Here is a 14392-nt window from a genome sequence, read left to right as displayed (position 1 = left end):
TAGAGCAAATGGCAAAAACAGTTGTTGCCTCTTGCACGAGCATGTAGTTTGTGTTGTTGTCAGGAGAGTGGCAGTAGTGGCAAGGTGTTGAAACAGCTGCGCGCGCAAGTCTAGAACACAGACGGAAGAAAGAACATTCGGCACATGCGCAATGACAACTCAAACGCTTGCTCTTAAATTCCAACACGAAAGAGCGACCAACAAGCATGCAACACTCTCCACACACAGACACAGACATACACTATAGTGTGCTAAGACAGGCACTAGTATCAGAGGCAACAACTTATTGATCGTGCCACTCACTAGATAATCGTCGGTGTGATCAACAAAGTACTCCTCAACAATCCAACTGTCGCCGGCATACTTATCAACGGGCATATCGCACAGAGCCACCAAATCGAAGTGGTTGCGTTGTCGTTTCATAAGCAGGCAACGGGTGCAGGCCACCTTATCAGCATCGCCGATGTCGCCATTGACGTCGTCGCCGGCGTCGTCATCGTCATTGGCGTAGGTTCCGTTTGGAGTTGTCGTCGCCTTTTGCGTCGCATGCCTCAGTTGCAGAACGTACTGTTGCTCTAATTTGCGAAAGTACTGAATCTTGACAATCGATGCTCAGTCTGTGGGGCAGCAGTGGCGACAATGTTCACGACGCGTCGTTGGTGGACAGTTAATTGCACGAATTGGCGGCGAAACGGGCACTGACAAAGCGCATCGGCGTGTTATTGCCAAATGATCAATTAAACGAAAATAACTAGCACATGAAAACACTCACGCGAATACGGCGCAGAGCACGGGGATGAGACATCGTGTGAGTGTGGTGGGAGAGTCGTGAGAATATTTAACGGGCCTACGCGACAGAGTAACCTTTTCGACGGCACAGAGTCTTCTAAGTGCCAAGGAAAGACTGGAAATGGTTTATATTCATTTTTTCAATAAATAAAAACACGTCTATAAAGAAAACTAAAGTCTAAAGTCAGTTGAAAGGGTATTATATAGCGACTTTGTGGGGAACACAATTCATTTTTGAGCAACCTTAACATTCGCAACGAATGTATCCAATAAATAACACTCAAAAGTGCAAGCTTAAGACTCGGGAAAAATTAACTTCCAGACCATGCATTTATTTTATGTTCCTCTAGCATTAATTTATTTTAATATTTCAGACTACCACAAAATAAGTAAATTCTCATACAATGCCGAACGTTTTCCTATCCAATTCAGATAGTTTCACATTCAGTCTGACTCCGGAACTTATTCGTCTTCATGCCGATTACAAGTTGACAACATGATTGAAAATTAGTCACAACATTTCGTAGGAATCATAATCCAATTTGATTACTGAAGCAATTCGGCGCCTATGGCTGCGTCACTTCCCCATCGTTCACACGATACCCCCAACCACAATAACAACAGCAACAACAACAAAGTGACTTGTGCCTGCTCGCTCTAGAATCACAAAATTAGCGCAACGCAGAAGCAGACACTCGTCACTACAATGGCTGATAAGAGAGCGCAACTGGCGCGATCGTGCGTAAGTCACATTAAAGGAAAACAAAGTACAATTTGAATAACAAAAAAGTGTTCGTCCGTCGGTCCGTCTGTCCGTCCACATGCAATGCTGAAGCAGACTGCACACCGATTGGCAGGCCAGCAATCGATAACAGAACAGAGCGGGCACGGCCCCAAGGCAATGGCCAAGTGCCCAACGATGTGTGTGGTGTGTGTGTGGCGAGATTGTGATTGTGGTCGAGGCCTTATCATGGCCGCGCCGATATTCACACTTACGAGATAATCACTATCGTGATCTGCGAAATACTCGACCACAATCCAGTCCTCGGTGTATTGCATAAAGCGGAGCGAACTCTCCTTCAGCAGATCGCGGCAGTGATCGACGCGAGGCGGCGCCGGAAGTTCGCGCATTTTAATGTAACACGGCACTCGGGCGTTCTCGAAATGATCGGCCACCAGCTGGGTCTTCTCCAGATAGCGCTTAAAGAACAACATCTCGCTGAGAATTATGAGCGAAGTGCAGCGAATCGCAGCAGAGGTTGGTTCGTAACTGAGGCGAGAACGCAACAAAAGGCTGCGAGACCCAGCAGAAATTGGCAAGCGATGTACGATTGCTGGGTGGGGGGGGGATGAAGGGGGATAAAGGGTGCAAAGGTAGATTCGCAGGTGACTAAGAAGACTTGACATTGCATTGACTTAATTTGAATGATAGATGTATGTATAATATATAGTATATGGATGTGTAATTTTTCTTTTACCATTTTGCCACTTAATTTCATTTTTACTTTTGGCTTTTGTTGTTTCTTTTTAAATTCAAATGCATATATATTTTTGTTTATTTTTTAGTTGCCCTGCCTGTTCAAGTCTTGTGGACTGATTCGGTGTTTCTTTCTTTTTTGTAAAATGTAAAATGAAAAGTTTTTACCTTAGCTTGCGACTGGCGATTAGTGCGTCCAGTGTCGCGTTCATCCTTGACACGATCGCGATGCCGGCGTCGCGAACTCGAGTGCGACGTCTCATCTCTGTAACGGTATTTGTGTGCCCGCCGGCTCGACGCTGGGGACTTGCGGTGCGAACGCTTGGAACGCTCTTTCCGCCGTCTGGATGAAATGCTGTCATCGAAACTGCAAGAGATAGACGGGGGTAGAGAGAGAGAGATTATTGAGTGTGTTGAGAAAAAAAAAAAAAAACAGAGAAAAAACAAATGAACCAGATGGCTTAAAGATTATTTTGTAGCGCGCCAATTCTGCTTTTTGTCTTCACAGATGAATGTCCGTCCTTGAAATAGCAACGCCCAGCAACATCACTTTGGTTGCTAAAATTCAAACTGGACAATTGGACCGACATGAAAAGCTACTTAGCCAACGCTAAGCTGCCAGCCGGCAACTTCTCAGGTTCTTAAGCCACATTTTCGCCAACATTGTGACAGCGGTGTGTGTGTCTCTCTGTGTGTGTGTTGGCGAATTTATATTTGCGTTACCAATCAAGTTAATCAACTTGGCTGTGCGGCTGAAATGCTGCCCACCAACAACCACCGCGCCACATGCCTGTTGAGAGTACTTCATAAGTCCAACCAACCTATGATAGGATTACCTCTGACGATGATGATGACGACGACGACGACGATATGAAAAAAGTAACTTCAAAGTACACAACTGAACTAGGCGACAAGAAACTATGTCAATAACAGCGGTAGCGTATTACATCAATGAAAACCGACACACACAAATATATATAGTACTATATATACACACACACATACACACACACTGACACGCCTAAGTGAGCTGCGCATGCGGGTGGGCATGGGCATGAATCAGTCGGCGGGCTGTCTCCCCGATCTCCGGCGAGATAACTGACCTATGTGGCATTCGATGGCTCGGATTTAAGAAGTCAGCCAAGCATATGCTAATAAGGTGAACAACAACTGCTGCTGTCGGACTAGAAGGGGCTAGACATTATACCCGTATGTTGGCATGATTACAAAATTTTGGCTCTGTTTTTGTTTTTGTTTGCTGGTTGGCCAGCGCCCACGTGGAAGTTCGAGTCTAAATTTGGGCACAAAAATTATGAGAAACAGAAACAGAACGAGCGACGACCGCAACGAAGCTGAAAGTGACTTTGACTACAAGTACGTTGCACACACACACACACACACACACACATACATATATACACAAATATATACAAAACTGCAAGGCGGCAAAAAGCGATACGCCTCCGCGCACTCCAACTCAAGTCCGCAGCCGCCACTCAAATCAACTTGAAAACACGCTCCCCAATCCACAATCAGAGGCAGTCAAAGACTCGCTAACACGCATGTAGGCTCAAATCTTTACCGCTTTTTGGCTGCTAGCCAAGAAAATACAATGGATCTGCGACTGACTGGCATCTTGGCCAAACAAACAAACAACAACAACAACTACAACAAAAACACAATAAGGCTATACGGTAGTCAATAAAAGAGCGTACGAAAACTGATTCTTTTGCTTTGCTTATGATTAATGACGCATTTGTTGCAAATTAGAACAACTTTTAAGGCCAACTCTAATTGGATATTAATGATTTGTCGATTTCGAAATAAAAAAAACCAACTATTCACACTTTTATTCGAGGCTGTCGCCTGCCTGTCCATTGCCTGCTGATATGGAGACTGCTTGAGAATAGTCTCCAAATTTGGTTCGAACATGTATATTAAGGCTTCTATAATAGGGTAATTGACTTAGAAGCCAGCCAATGTTCTAGGCTTTAAAGTGGTTTGAACTGATTAGTTTATGATTCAATACGAATTAACATACAAAAATATGCTCGAATAAACGAATGACATACAAAGCTAATAGAGCTATTTCTGCAGAAATACTGCTGTACTGAAGTTGAGGAAATGCGGCGCCAACAAATATAATGTCAATAATTAAAGATTATTTTCTGCTGATTTTGAAATTTGCAACCTGCAACCAAGCATACTTAATAATGATAAATAAATAATAATAAAAATAAATCAAGAACGTTACGCATACGCTCCCTTGACCCAAATTGGCAGAGCATTACACATCTTTATGGCACTGTCAGCGACAAAACCAATCCTATTATCAGCGCTTGTTTAATGAATGCCTAATCATTTACTTTCCTTATCGCCCCTAAGTAAGTTTTTATGCTCTGGTTGATATAAAGCTGCCCAGAAACAACGATTACATACAATATCTAGAGCTGAGGTAATAACAAGTGATTCCCGATTTACTGCTGCACCTTTATTTATGAAGTTTGGCTGAAGGTTGTTGTTGCTGTGCATTATGTATCGGAATTGCCAATTCACACTTCACTCAGCCAAGCCCGTTTCTCGGGCATAATCAATGCTGTCCTTGGCGGTTCTCAAGATTCGCCACTCCACAGAATACGTGAATAGAGAGAAGCTTTTTTAATGCATTATTACTTGCAGGCAGTTACTTACTACTGCCTTTTCGCGTTTGTTATCTGACACGATGTTGAACAAACAGAAAAACATTTGTTAGAATGCCACTGACAACATTGACCGCTTCTTGGGGTAATTAAATTTTTTTGTAGAGACTGTCAGATAAAAATAGTCAGAGAGATATATGGGTACAGCAATTGAAAATAAAATAAATATATTTGCTTGACCAACTTCCTTAATGGCTCGCAATTTGTACAAATCATTTAGCTAAAAAAAAAATAAAATAACAACCGATAAACACGCCAGAGATCAAGAAACAAAGACAAGAAACACTCGAGTTGAGTTAAGCCAGAAGTGACAGCGGGCTAATAAACAGATCAACTAACGAGCCAAATGGTGTGAATATGCTAAAGACAAAGGTCGTAAGTAATACAAGTAAGAACGCGAGATTAAACGGATGAAGCAGACCATCGGATACCCTTTACACGGCTCACGATATCGAATCGCAAAATGATCTGTTGTTTGTCCGTATGACCACCAAGAACTTTTGAAACATAAGAGTTAGAAACACCAAAATATGCAGACTTGATTTATTCATAAGAATTGAGTTTATCCAAACTATACGTTTTAAATAACTGTCATAGAACGGATCGGTGACTAAAGTGACTAAATAACTCTCATGTTTATTATGATATGGTAACCAAATATTTTTCTTTTTACGATTTTTCGCTATTATTAAGTTTCCCGGTAATCAGTGCGATATAGCTGCCAAAGGAACGTTCGAAAACGAGAAAACTTGTTAAACTAAACTCTGTTCTAAAGTTTAATTGAAATACATAGGATAGGAAATAGACTCTTTTTATGCCATACAATACGGGTAAGGTCATGAAGCGTATACGCATTCGATTCTAATGCGCAGCTCTTCGACGCTGCAGATGCCCAGCGTAGATATGAGAATAATACAAATCATTGTTGTATGTAGTTTCTTTTACTTTTTGTGTTATTGAGTTATGAAATTAATTATTAGAAAACCAGTTTTTCGCATGATTTACATAGAGCACCGCACAGCCTCACCATCAGCCTCAGTTTCAGCGACAGCCACAGCTGAGACACTTTAAACCCACCAGCCGCCGACCGACGCTGCCGACAAACATTTGTTGCGGCTCGAGAGATTTTTGTTGACCCTGAAAATGCCATAAATACATTAAGCAAAAGCGCTGTGCACACATATGTTCCAATGTATATATTTAAACAAATACAAAAATAAAAAAGCAACAAAAATAAACAAGAAACATGAAAAAATAATAAACCCAACAATTTTTGTTGTTCGATATTATTTCCATTGAATTGCGGTGCATGCGTCATTTGCAATGCAAGGTTTGAAAAGCGGAGATGAAAACCACAAAAACTAGTTAATAGTGTTCCGAAAATATGTCCAACAAAAGCTAGAGCATAGCGATTTCTACCACTAAATTCTGAATCTAAGCAGTCTTTTTATACTCGTATGTTTTCTGAGTCAGAAAGTACAATTCACAAATATTCTAGTAACTATGGATTGGCTTTTATGCACTTTGAATTAGTCGGCGGGTAAATGGGGATTTCTATTGTGATTTTTAAAAAAAGTCAAAAAGAAAATTCCGCAAATTCCTTGTTGAACAATTTTTTTGTGGAATGGGAAGGTAGGACTTCAAAAGGACTTCAAAATATTATATAATATTTGTGTTTTGCTGTCGGGAACTAAGATTAGGCTTGATTTCAATTAGATATGCGTGGGAACTGATTTTCACTTGGAATAGGAGTCTATATTTTAGAAATTTCTCATTTCTATATCTGACACTATAGCAGCATACTGAAGACTTGCTTAACTTAATATCGTGTATGTTAGATCGCAACAAATCCGAATTCATATTGTTGACAACATTTTCACTATTGTTCGAGAATATTTCACTGATCAATATATCGCTATAACTTATTTTCTATTGAACTGTCAGAACTCTTTCTATACTTGTATATATAATAAGCTATTCATTCGCCGCTCAAGTCGATAAAGTTGAGTTGCGATTCTTACGCATGGTTTATTTTTGTGGCGTACCGTCTACGACAGCCCGATCTGCCCGCTCTCTTCACTTTAATTAAATCAGAGGTCAGCATTAATCGAAACATAATGAGCAACCGGTATTTATTTTGGCTTGGCCTAGGTACGGGTATTTGTCAGCAGTAGTCAGCAACTCTATAACAAGTTTTATAGTAAGTTTGTGGTGGGCATACAAATCGCTACCGCAGCCTTAAATGACAAAAGAAGTGCCGTTACATTTTGAAAAGTGCAAATTATTAACAAAGAATAAAGCGTGACAACAGGCCCACCTAAAGGCCCACAAGGTGGGGCATGAGTAATGCTTGAGGTATGTGTGTTAACAGACCAACCAGCTGCCGATTATGTAAATTTCCCCCAAGTTGCTGACGACGCCAACGACCACGTTGGGTGGTGGCCGCTTGAGGTTGAGTTGGCCAATTGCAAGGTCATTGGTTGCGTCTGCGCAAACAACAGCCGAGATCGCCAAACAGCAGATCACAATGCCCGTAAGTGCTGAGAGCAAATAAAGTCGAAGTGGCTTGACTTCAGTGGCGGTCGCTGGAGGGAGATGGGCGGCCGGGGCGGTCGGGTTCAAGCTGCCCGGCGTCCAGCGGCGTTTGTGGTGAGTCAGTCAGTGGGTTTATGTCTGTAACGCAGGCGTCCATTACTCAATGGTTCAATGAACGTAACGTCTCAGTACACAGTTGGCTCCGACCGGGCATCTGTTGTGATCAAGCTACACAGATACATACATACATACTGCTCGTATATGTTTGTACAGTTAGGAGCGCTGCTTCACTTACAAAAACAAACAACAGTTAAGCGAATTCAGCAACAGCAACAACAACAACAAATGCCAATCCAAATATGAGGACGTACGCCCCACCCGCCCCCCTCCAAAACAATCACTAATCACAAGTCGTCGATCTCTGTCCAGCAACGACAGCAACGAAAAGGAAGCTTTGACAGTTTGTGATTTAAAGCAGCACTCTAGAAGATTTCAATTCAGTTTATTTGATTGTTGTTGTTGCTGTTGTAGTCAATCACCTTTTGGTTAGCTGCTTTTATAGGAAGTCAATAAAATATATTCGTGTAAACATTACAGGCTTTGTTGCTGCGTTCTGTTGTTTTCTTTATAAATTTCGGGCTGCCTTGTTGCTGTCGGAACTGCGAGTATTGAACAATTTTTTATATTCATACAGACATGCGAGTACACACACACACATACATACTCGTATATGCCTAGTTATAAGCTCAATTCTAAGCCCCATTGCTGTTCTTATTGCCGTCTGCTGTGCTGACAGCGTTGTCGAGTCGATTATGAGCGTATATGGTCTACAGAGACAAGTCCGGTTTGTTTTCGATGCGATAAACGTCAGATAAATGAACTCGATCGAAACAGAAGCAATCGACTGCAAGTGCTTCGGTATAGAAAGTCCCATATCCCCTCTATAATTCAATCCTTTTGCAGACTCAACTCAGTGCACCTTATTTTTTCCAAACTATAGATCCTTCCAATCTCTATTAAAAAAGATGCAGGATTTTTTCTTGAAAATTAGAAATCAAATTGTTTAAAACGATTTAAAATTTCAATCAAATTCTATTTTATCGAATCAAAGTGCTTGAAATCCGTAAAACGATGGAGTTATTCCACTTTTAAACCCCAATAGCTTTTCAGGATATGCAAACATTTGTTAACTTCGATTACGAGAATAAATTCAAATTATTCAAAACCAAAAGTAAACCTATTATTGCAAGTTCATTAATTTGACTTGACATTTCTGGTCAACTTGAGGATTATAATGATGAAATTTCTTGGTATTTTCCATCATAATATTTAGAATATGGTTTAATGTATTCAAGGAACAAGAGTTTCCCATTAAAGTCCTACTTGGTTTTGAACATTTGTTATGAAATGGTGTAAAGACTATAAGCCTGTAGACTACTCGCACAGATGCTATCTATGTAGGCTATAGCACTTATTGTAACCCACCGAAGTGATCGTTTCACTGAAGCGTGCCACTCGATGATAAAATGCCGCCAGCTAGTGAGCCAGTCAATCAGTCAAGTCGTCAGTCTGACCGACGCGTCGTTAGAACGAACGTACATGGAAGGTAAAACGCTAAAAGCTTTTTGCCACTGACCGGACTGGCGCTTAGACTTGCCTAATGAGCCGACACTACTCATAAGTAGGGGCGTGCTTGACCAAATTTGGCAGAGAGATCTTGAGCGGAACGTTAGCGGTACAACAGCAACAATGAGTTGCTGATGGACTGAAGAGCGCTTTGTCATCGAGTGAGGAACAGTTGGGGAAGACGAAAAGGGGACGCAGCAGAACGGGTCGCACCACAGAGCAGCCCAATACACTTAAAGAGTATCCAGAATTCCTGCACTACCTTAAGTCAATAACACTCACTTATACTCACACGTCGTGGACCCCAAGTGCTCGGATCGTGTGCCATAACCACCCCGTTGCTTGTCGTTGTTGTTGTTACTATCCGCTGACGGCAAGAGCACACGATCGGGATAGAGCGGCTTGGGAGCCCACGATGCTGCGGCCACATATATCTCCGTCTGGCCATTGGGTGGTTCGGGTGTGCCCGCTGCATAGCTGTAGTAACCGTCCTCGGGCTCGTCCACCACGGACAGTCGTTTCGTCTGTTTAATGGATGTTTCGCTGGCGGCGTTGCTGTAGAGATAGTCGTGCATGGAACGCGCGTATTTGGCGCTCTTGCGTCGCTGCTGTGCCTGAGAGAGCGCGGGCAAGGAGCGCGTTGGGGAGCTGATGGCTATACGTTGATGGTAGCCATTGCTATGACTAGTTTCGTTGTTGGTTTCGTTGTATTTGTTCGTTGGACGCTGCTGCGTCAGCTCATCGTTGGCGGGAGAGGCGCGAATCCAGGAGGAGGCAGGCACAAATTCCAGCAACCTTCTTCTTGTGCCGCCGTATTTCGAGAACGACACATAGAGAGATTCATCCGTGTCTGGATTGCGTTGAAACTCATCGTCGTCCTCATCACGTGGCGTTGTTGGCGCGCCTACCGAACTGTAGAAACTATAATTGCTTGAGGATTGCGAATAGGAGCGAGTACGCCCGTAAAATTCCTCCTCGAAGGGTAGGCCCTGAGGGAACTTGTTTGAGAAGGCTTTCTTGAGGCGTGGCGAATCGTGAGAGTCGCTAGATCCGGTCGACGAGCAACCGTCGCCGCCTCCAATAACGTTCTGACGCTGCTTCACACTCATTTTGGGAGTGGCGGGTAAAGGCGCGAGTCCATTCGCGTGTTGACGTCGCTGGACTAATGGAGTGGACTTCAGTGCCACCGACTTGTTGAGATCATTTGAGGAGTGTTCCTTAAACTTTTTGCGTGTGGCACCCACTTTGGGCGTCAGCTGAGATTGTGGAGCGATTGGTGGCGGAGGTGCATGATAATTCTTGCTCGAACGCTGACCATTACGCGTGCCGGCCGGACAATTCTCCTTGGCACATTTGTTCACCGTCTGATAGGCACGCTTTTGTGAGGCATTGCCGGAAGTTGTTTGCGCAGCTGCTGCTGGATATTTGGGCCGTATGGACTCCTGCGAGTCGGTGTGTTGCACCTTGGACTGGCGACAGCTTAGATTTTTGTGATGGAGCCGCTCAAACGGCTGTGAATACTGTTTCCTGGCAGTGCTGGGTGTATGAGTGGGTCGCTGAGCCTGAGATTGTTGTTGTTGTTGCTGCTGAGGCGGTGCGGGTGCACGTCCTTTGGGGCATCGCGTGCGTACAGCGCTGTTGGCCGCACTCACGCCAGTGGAACAGGCACTCTCTATGCGTCTGATGAGTTTGGGCGTCAACGGCTGGACGCTGCCATTGAGCTGCTGATTGCTGCAATTGCTGCTGCTGTTGTTATTGTTGGGGCGTCGCGTGTTGGCCGCATTGCAGAAGCTGCTGCGCCACGGCTGCTGACGTGTGAAGTTCAATTGATTTCCGGTGCAATTCGTCACGCTGTGGTTCACTGAGGACGAGGACGAGGTGGATGAGTTGCCACTTGTATTGTTGTTGCTGGTGTTGCTGTTTGTTGCCACGGCTTTGTTGCCGACGGCTGCTCTATTAGCTCCATTGCTGCTTAGAGGCTGTGGCTGGTTCATCAGATGGCTGCCAATCCCATTGGCATTGTTATTGCTGTTGCTGCTCTCATGAAAGCCACAACTGCCGCGTGGCACTCGAAAAGAGCTGTAGGGCCGAAAGCCGCTGCCAGATTGCTGTCCCACGACGGGCATTTTGTTAGCTTTTAAATTCGTTGTCGATGATGTTGTCATTAATATTGATAGATTAGGTAGCGATGTTGCTGTTGCTGCTGATTTCTGTGCATAACTGCCGCGCGTAGAAACTTTTTAAATTGCGTCTAATTCTTCGGACGAAATATATTTGGACTCTAAACGCGCTCGCGATTCACAGATATTTGATATTTTTGATATTTGCTTCTCACTTATAATTCTCACTATATAATGAAAGAAAGAAAACAATCATTTCTAGCTCCAATGCATTTTCAACGCTGTGCGCAGTGTTCGCTTAAATCGCATTAAGTGCTCCGTCTGCTGTACCGACGACATCGACATGGCCGTTGCCTATTCGTTCATTTTTCCTCAATTTTTCGTATTTCAATATATTGTCGGGCAGTTTTTGTGTAATTAACACGTTCTCATTGGCTTATGTCGTTCGTCTGCATGTCTGGCTGCCACTTGACGAGTCAGCAGCGCCCACATGTGCCGCAACCGTTCTGTCCGTCCGTCCGTCCCTCCCCTCCTCCCCTCCCCCCCTCTACCCTACCCTAATCAGTGGCTCATGCTGAGGCGACAACGCTCGGGGTCGCGCGCTTTTTGTTGCATTTATGCGACTTCTCTCTAGCTGTCCGCACTTTGTATCTTAGTTTGTCTTTTATTTCAGTGTATAGGCACTGCGTTGTTGCTTTTGTTGCCAGTTATGTGCGGAAAAATTTAATTAGCATGCGAAAGTAAAGAGGCGAGACCCTGAACTTATTTGGATCGTGCAAATCCAATTTTAGTTTTACTGCCAGCCGTGGCAAGTTCATTGTGATAAGCCAGCAGCAAGCCAGTTTGGGTTTTATGCAATTAAGCAGAAAGTCGGCGGCAGCGACTGCGACTGCAAATGAAAAAGTGGAATGAAAGTGCAACAAAAACAAGCGACAAGTCCTCCGACCAGTTTCCATGGCGGACGCCTTGCCTTGCGCCTCAAATTTTACTTTTTTAACCTGATTCGCGAAAAGGAAATGCGGCAAATTCAAGAAGCGAGAGCCAGCCAGTTTGCAAACAGGTCAGCAAAAGTTGAATAGCCAGCTGCTAGCTAAGCAACAAGTGGTGTCCCCACCACAGACGACAACTTTTTGGTGTTTGGGCCAATGACTCAGCAGCATTATGCGAAATGAGTAATTCCGGAATTCCGGAAATGCACGCAAAAACCCTTGCGTCTCCAATCGGAACTTCCGCAGAAAGATTCCCGCACTTAGCCCCGGGCCAAGGTGTCGAAAGCGTAAGATAAGAAAGAAAAAAAAACTTGGGCGACTTCCATTCGCACTCGTATCTTATCAAAATGTTAGTCAATCGCTTAGCCCAATCGTTTGGGGCGTTAGAGCGAAGGGGAGCAGCGAAATACTTTTCTTTACAAAATGCGCGCACAGCATTGAAAATCATTCTGAATTGTTATGAACAATGAATTAAAATTCCATAGGCATATGCGCACAATAAACATAATTTTTTGCCCAGGATTAATAAATATCCGTCTCGTCTCATTCATTTCAATATGCACTGCACACAATACAATATACAATACAGCACTTGCACAATTGACAGCTGCTGCATTTGTTGTTAAAAATTATAAACACTTGTTTGCTCTGCTCGTGATCGTTGCTTTTAAATCACACACACGTTAAATTCCTAACGACGAACGATCCGAACCGTAAACACCTCCATTCGCTTGCAAGTTGTCGTTGCGACTGAGCTTTTCTGCGGCAAGTTCGCAGCGAACAAGTGTCGGTTGGTCGCAGACAGTGCTGCCCATTAAACTCATTTCCCGTCAGTTCTGGATTTAAATCCAGATTGCTGGCGGAATTTATAGCGGTGTCTTTTTCTCACAATGCAATGATAAAGACCCTCGAGCATGCTTTTTACTTTTCTAAGCCGTTCTTCGTATAGTTACATGTATATACATACATACATATATTCGAAAATATAAAAGTATTATTATAAAGTTGGATCTGTTTCAACTATGTTGTTGTAGTTATAGCTTATCATCGCGCCTTTTACTTTTCCAGATGTTTTACATAAGTTTTGCACAGCTAGTGCCGCGTTCTTTTATGGGAAAGATAACAATGAAAACTCAGCTTTTAGCCAACCATATTAGTTGTAGCCATTTATAGCTTTATTTAGCCTTTTCTGTCGCAGCACAGGCCGTGAGTAGTCTTTGTCGCCGCCGTTCCTGTTACTGTTAGGCTTGCGTCGGCGTTTCCAGTTCGCTGATCACGCGTATCGCGATCGACTATGCGGCGAAACAAACTCTGACAACAAACGAATTCGCCGCAAATTCGCCTCATCAAGTAGCCCATGCGCAAAACGAAACGGGCATCTATGTACATAAGTGTTGTATGTTTGTAGAAATGTGCCCAATTGGTGCTTGTAACACATAACATATACGAAAAATTACATACATTCTCGTACATATGTACATATGTGTGTACAAAATTGAATTGAAATTGAAAATAATCAAAAGCAATAAAAAAGCGGAAATGCGACATCGCCGTCAACTTCGGCATAGATCCATAATAGACTTGGAACTATAATTAATACCCGCAAACTTTTAAAATTCGATTAGAACAATTTTTGTTTAAATACTATATTCAAAGTAACAACTTCGGGTGGGACAAGTGGCAAACGAAGGCCCAAGGGCACCAACGTCTTACAGTGGTAATGGGACGGGAGTTTGGAAGTAGAACTGTGCATCGTCTAAATATGTATTGTGTTTTATGTACCATATTTATTTTTTTGACTCTCAAAGAAATCATTTATCAATTGCAAAACAGTCGTAAGAGCATATACATATTTGAAACACCCGATATATATATGTATTTAATACAAGTTTTTAGTCAAATGAAATCATTCATTGGAAAGCACTGTTAACTTATCTTTCATTTGGTGATCCCTGGTTATCGTTCGCGACCCACGAGGGCTGTTACACTATCAGATATTACTACAACATTTTCAATATGAAATTCGTCAGGGTAGCTCCGTAACTGTGTGAGGTGTAGTGATTGAAACGGAAAGACGGACGGATATTACGGTTTAAATTTATGTAGCTGTAAGATGTGGTCTATCATTCTTTCTGATCGGTGTTACAAACTCAACCA

Source organism: Scaptodrosophila lebanonensis, unplaced genomic scaffold, assembly GCF_003285725.1.
Source record: "Scaptodrosophila lebanonensis strain 11010-0011.00,11010-0021.00 unplaced genomic scaffold, SlebRS2 tig00000024-arrow-pilon, whole genome shotgun sequence".
NCBI classification, from domain to species: Eukaryota; Metazoa; Arthropoda; class Insecta; order Diptera; family Drosophilidae; genus Scaptodrosophila; species Scaptodrosophila lebanonensis.
This window is presented reverse-complemented; position numbering follows the sequence as displayed.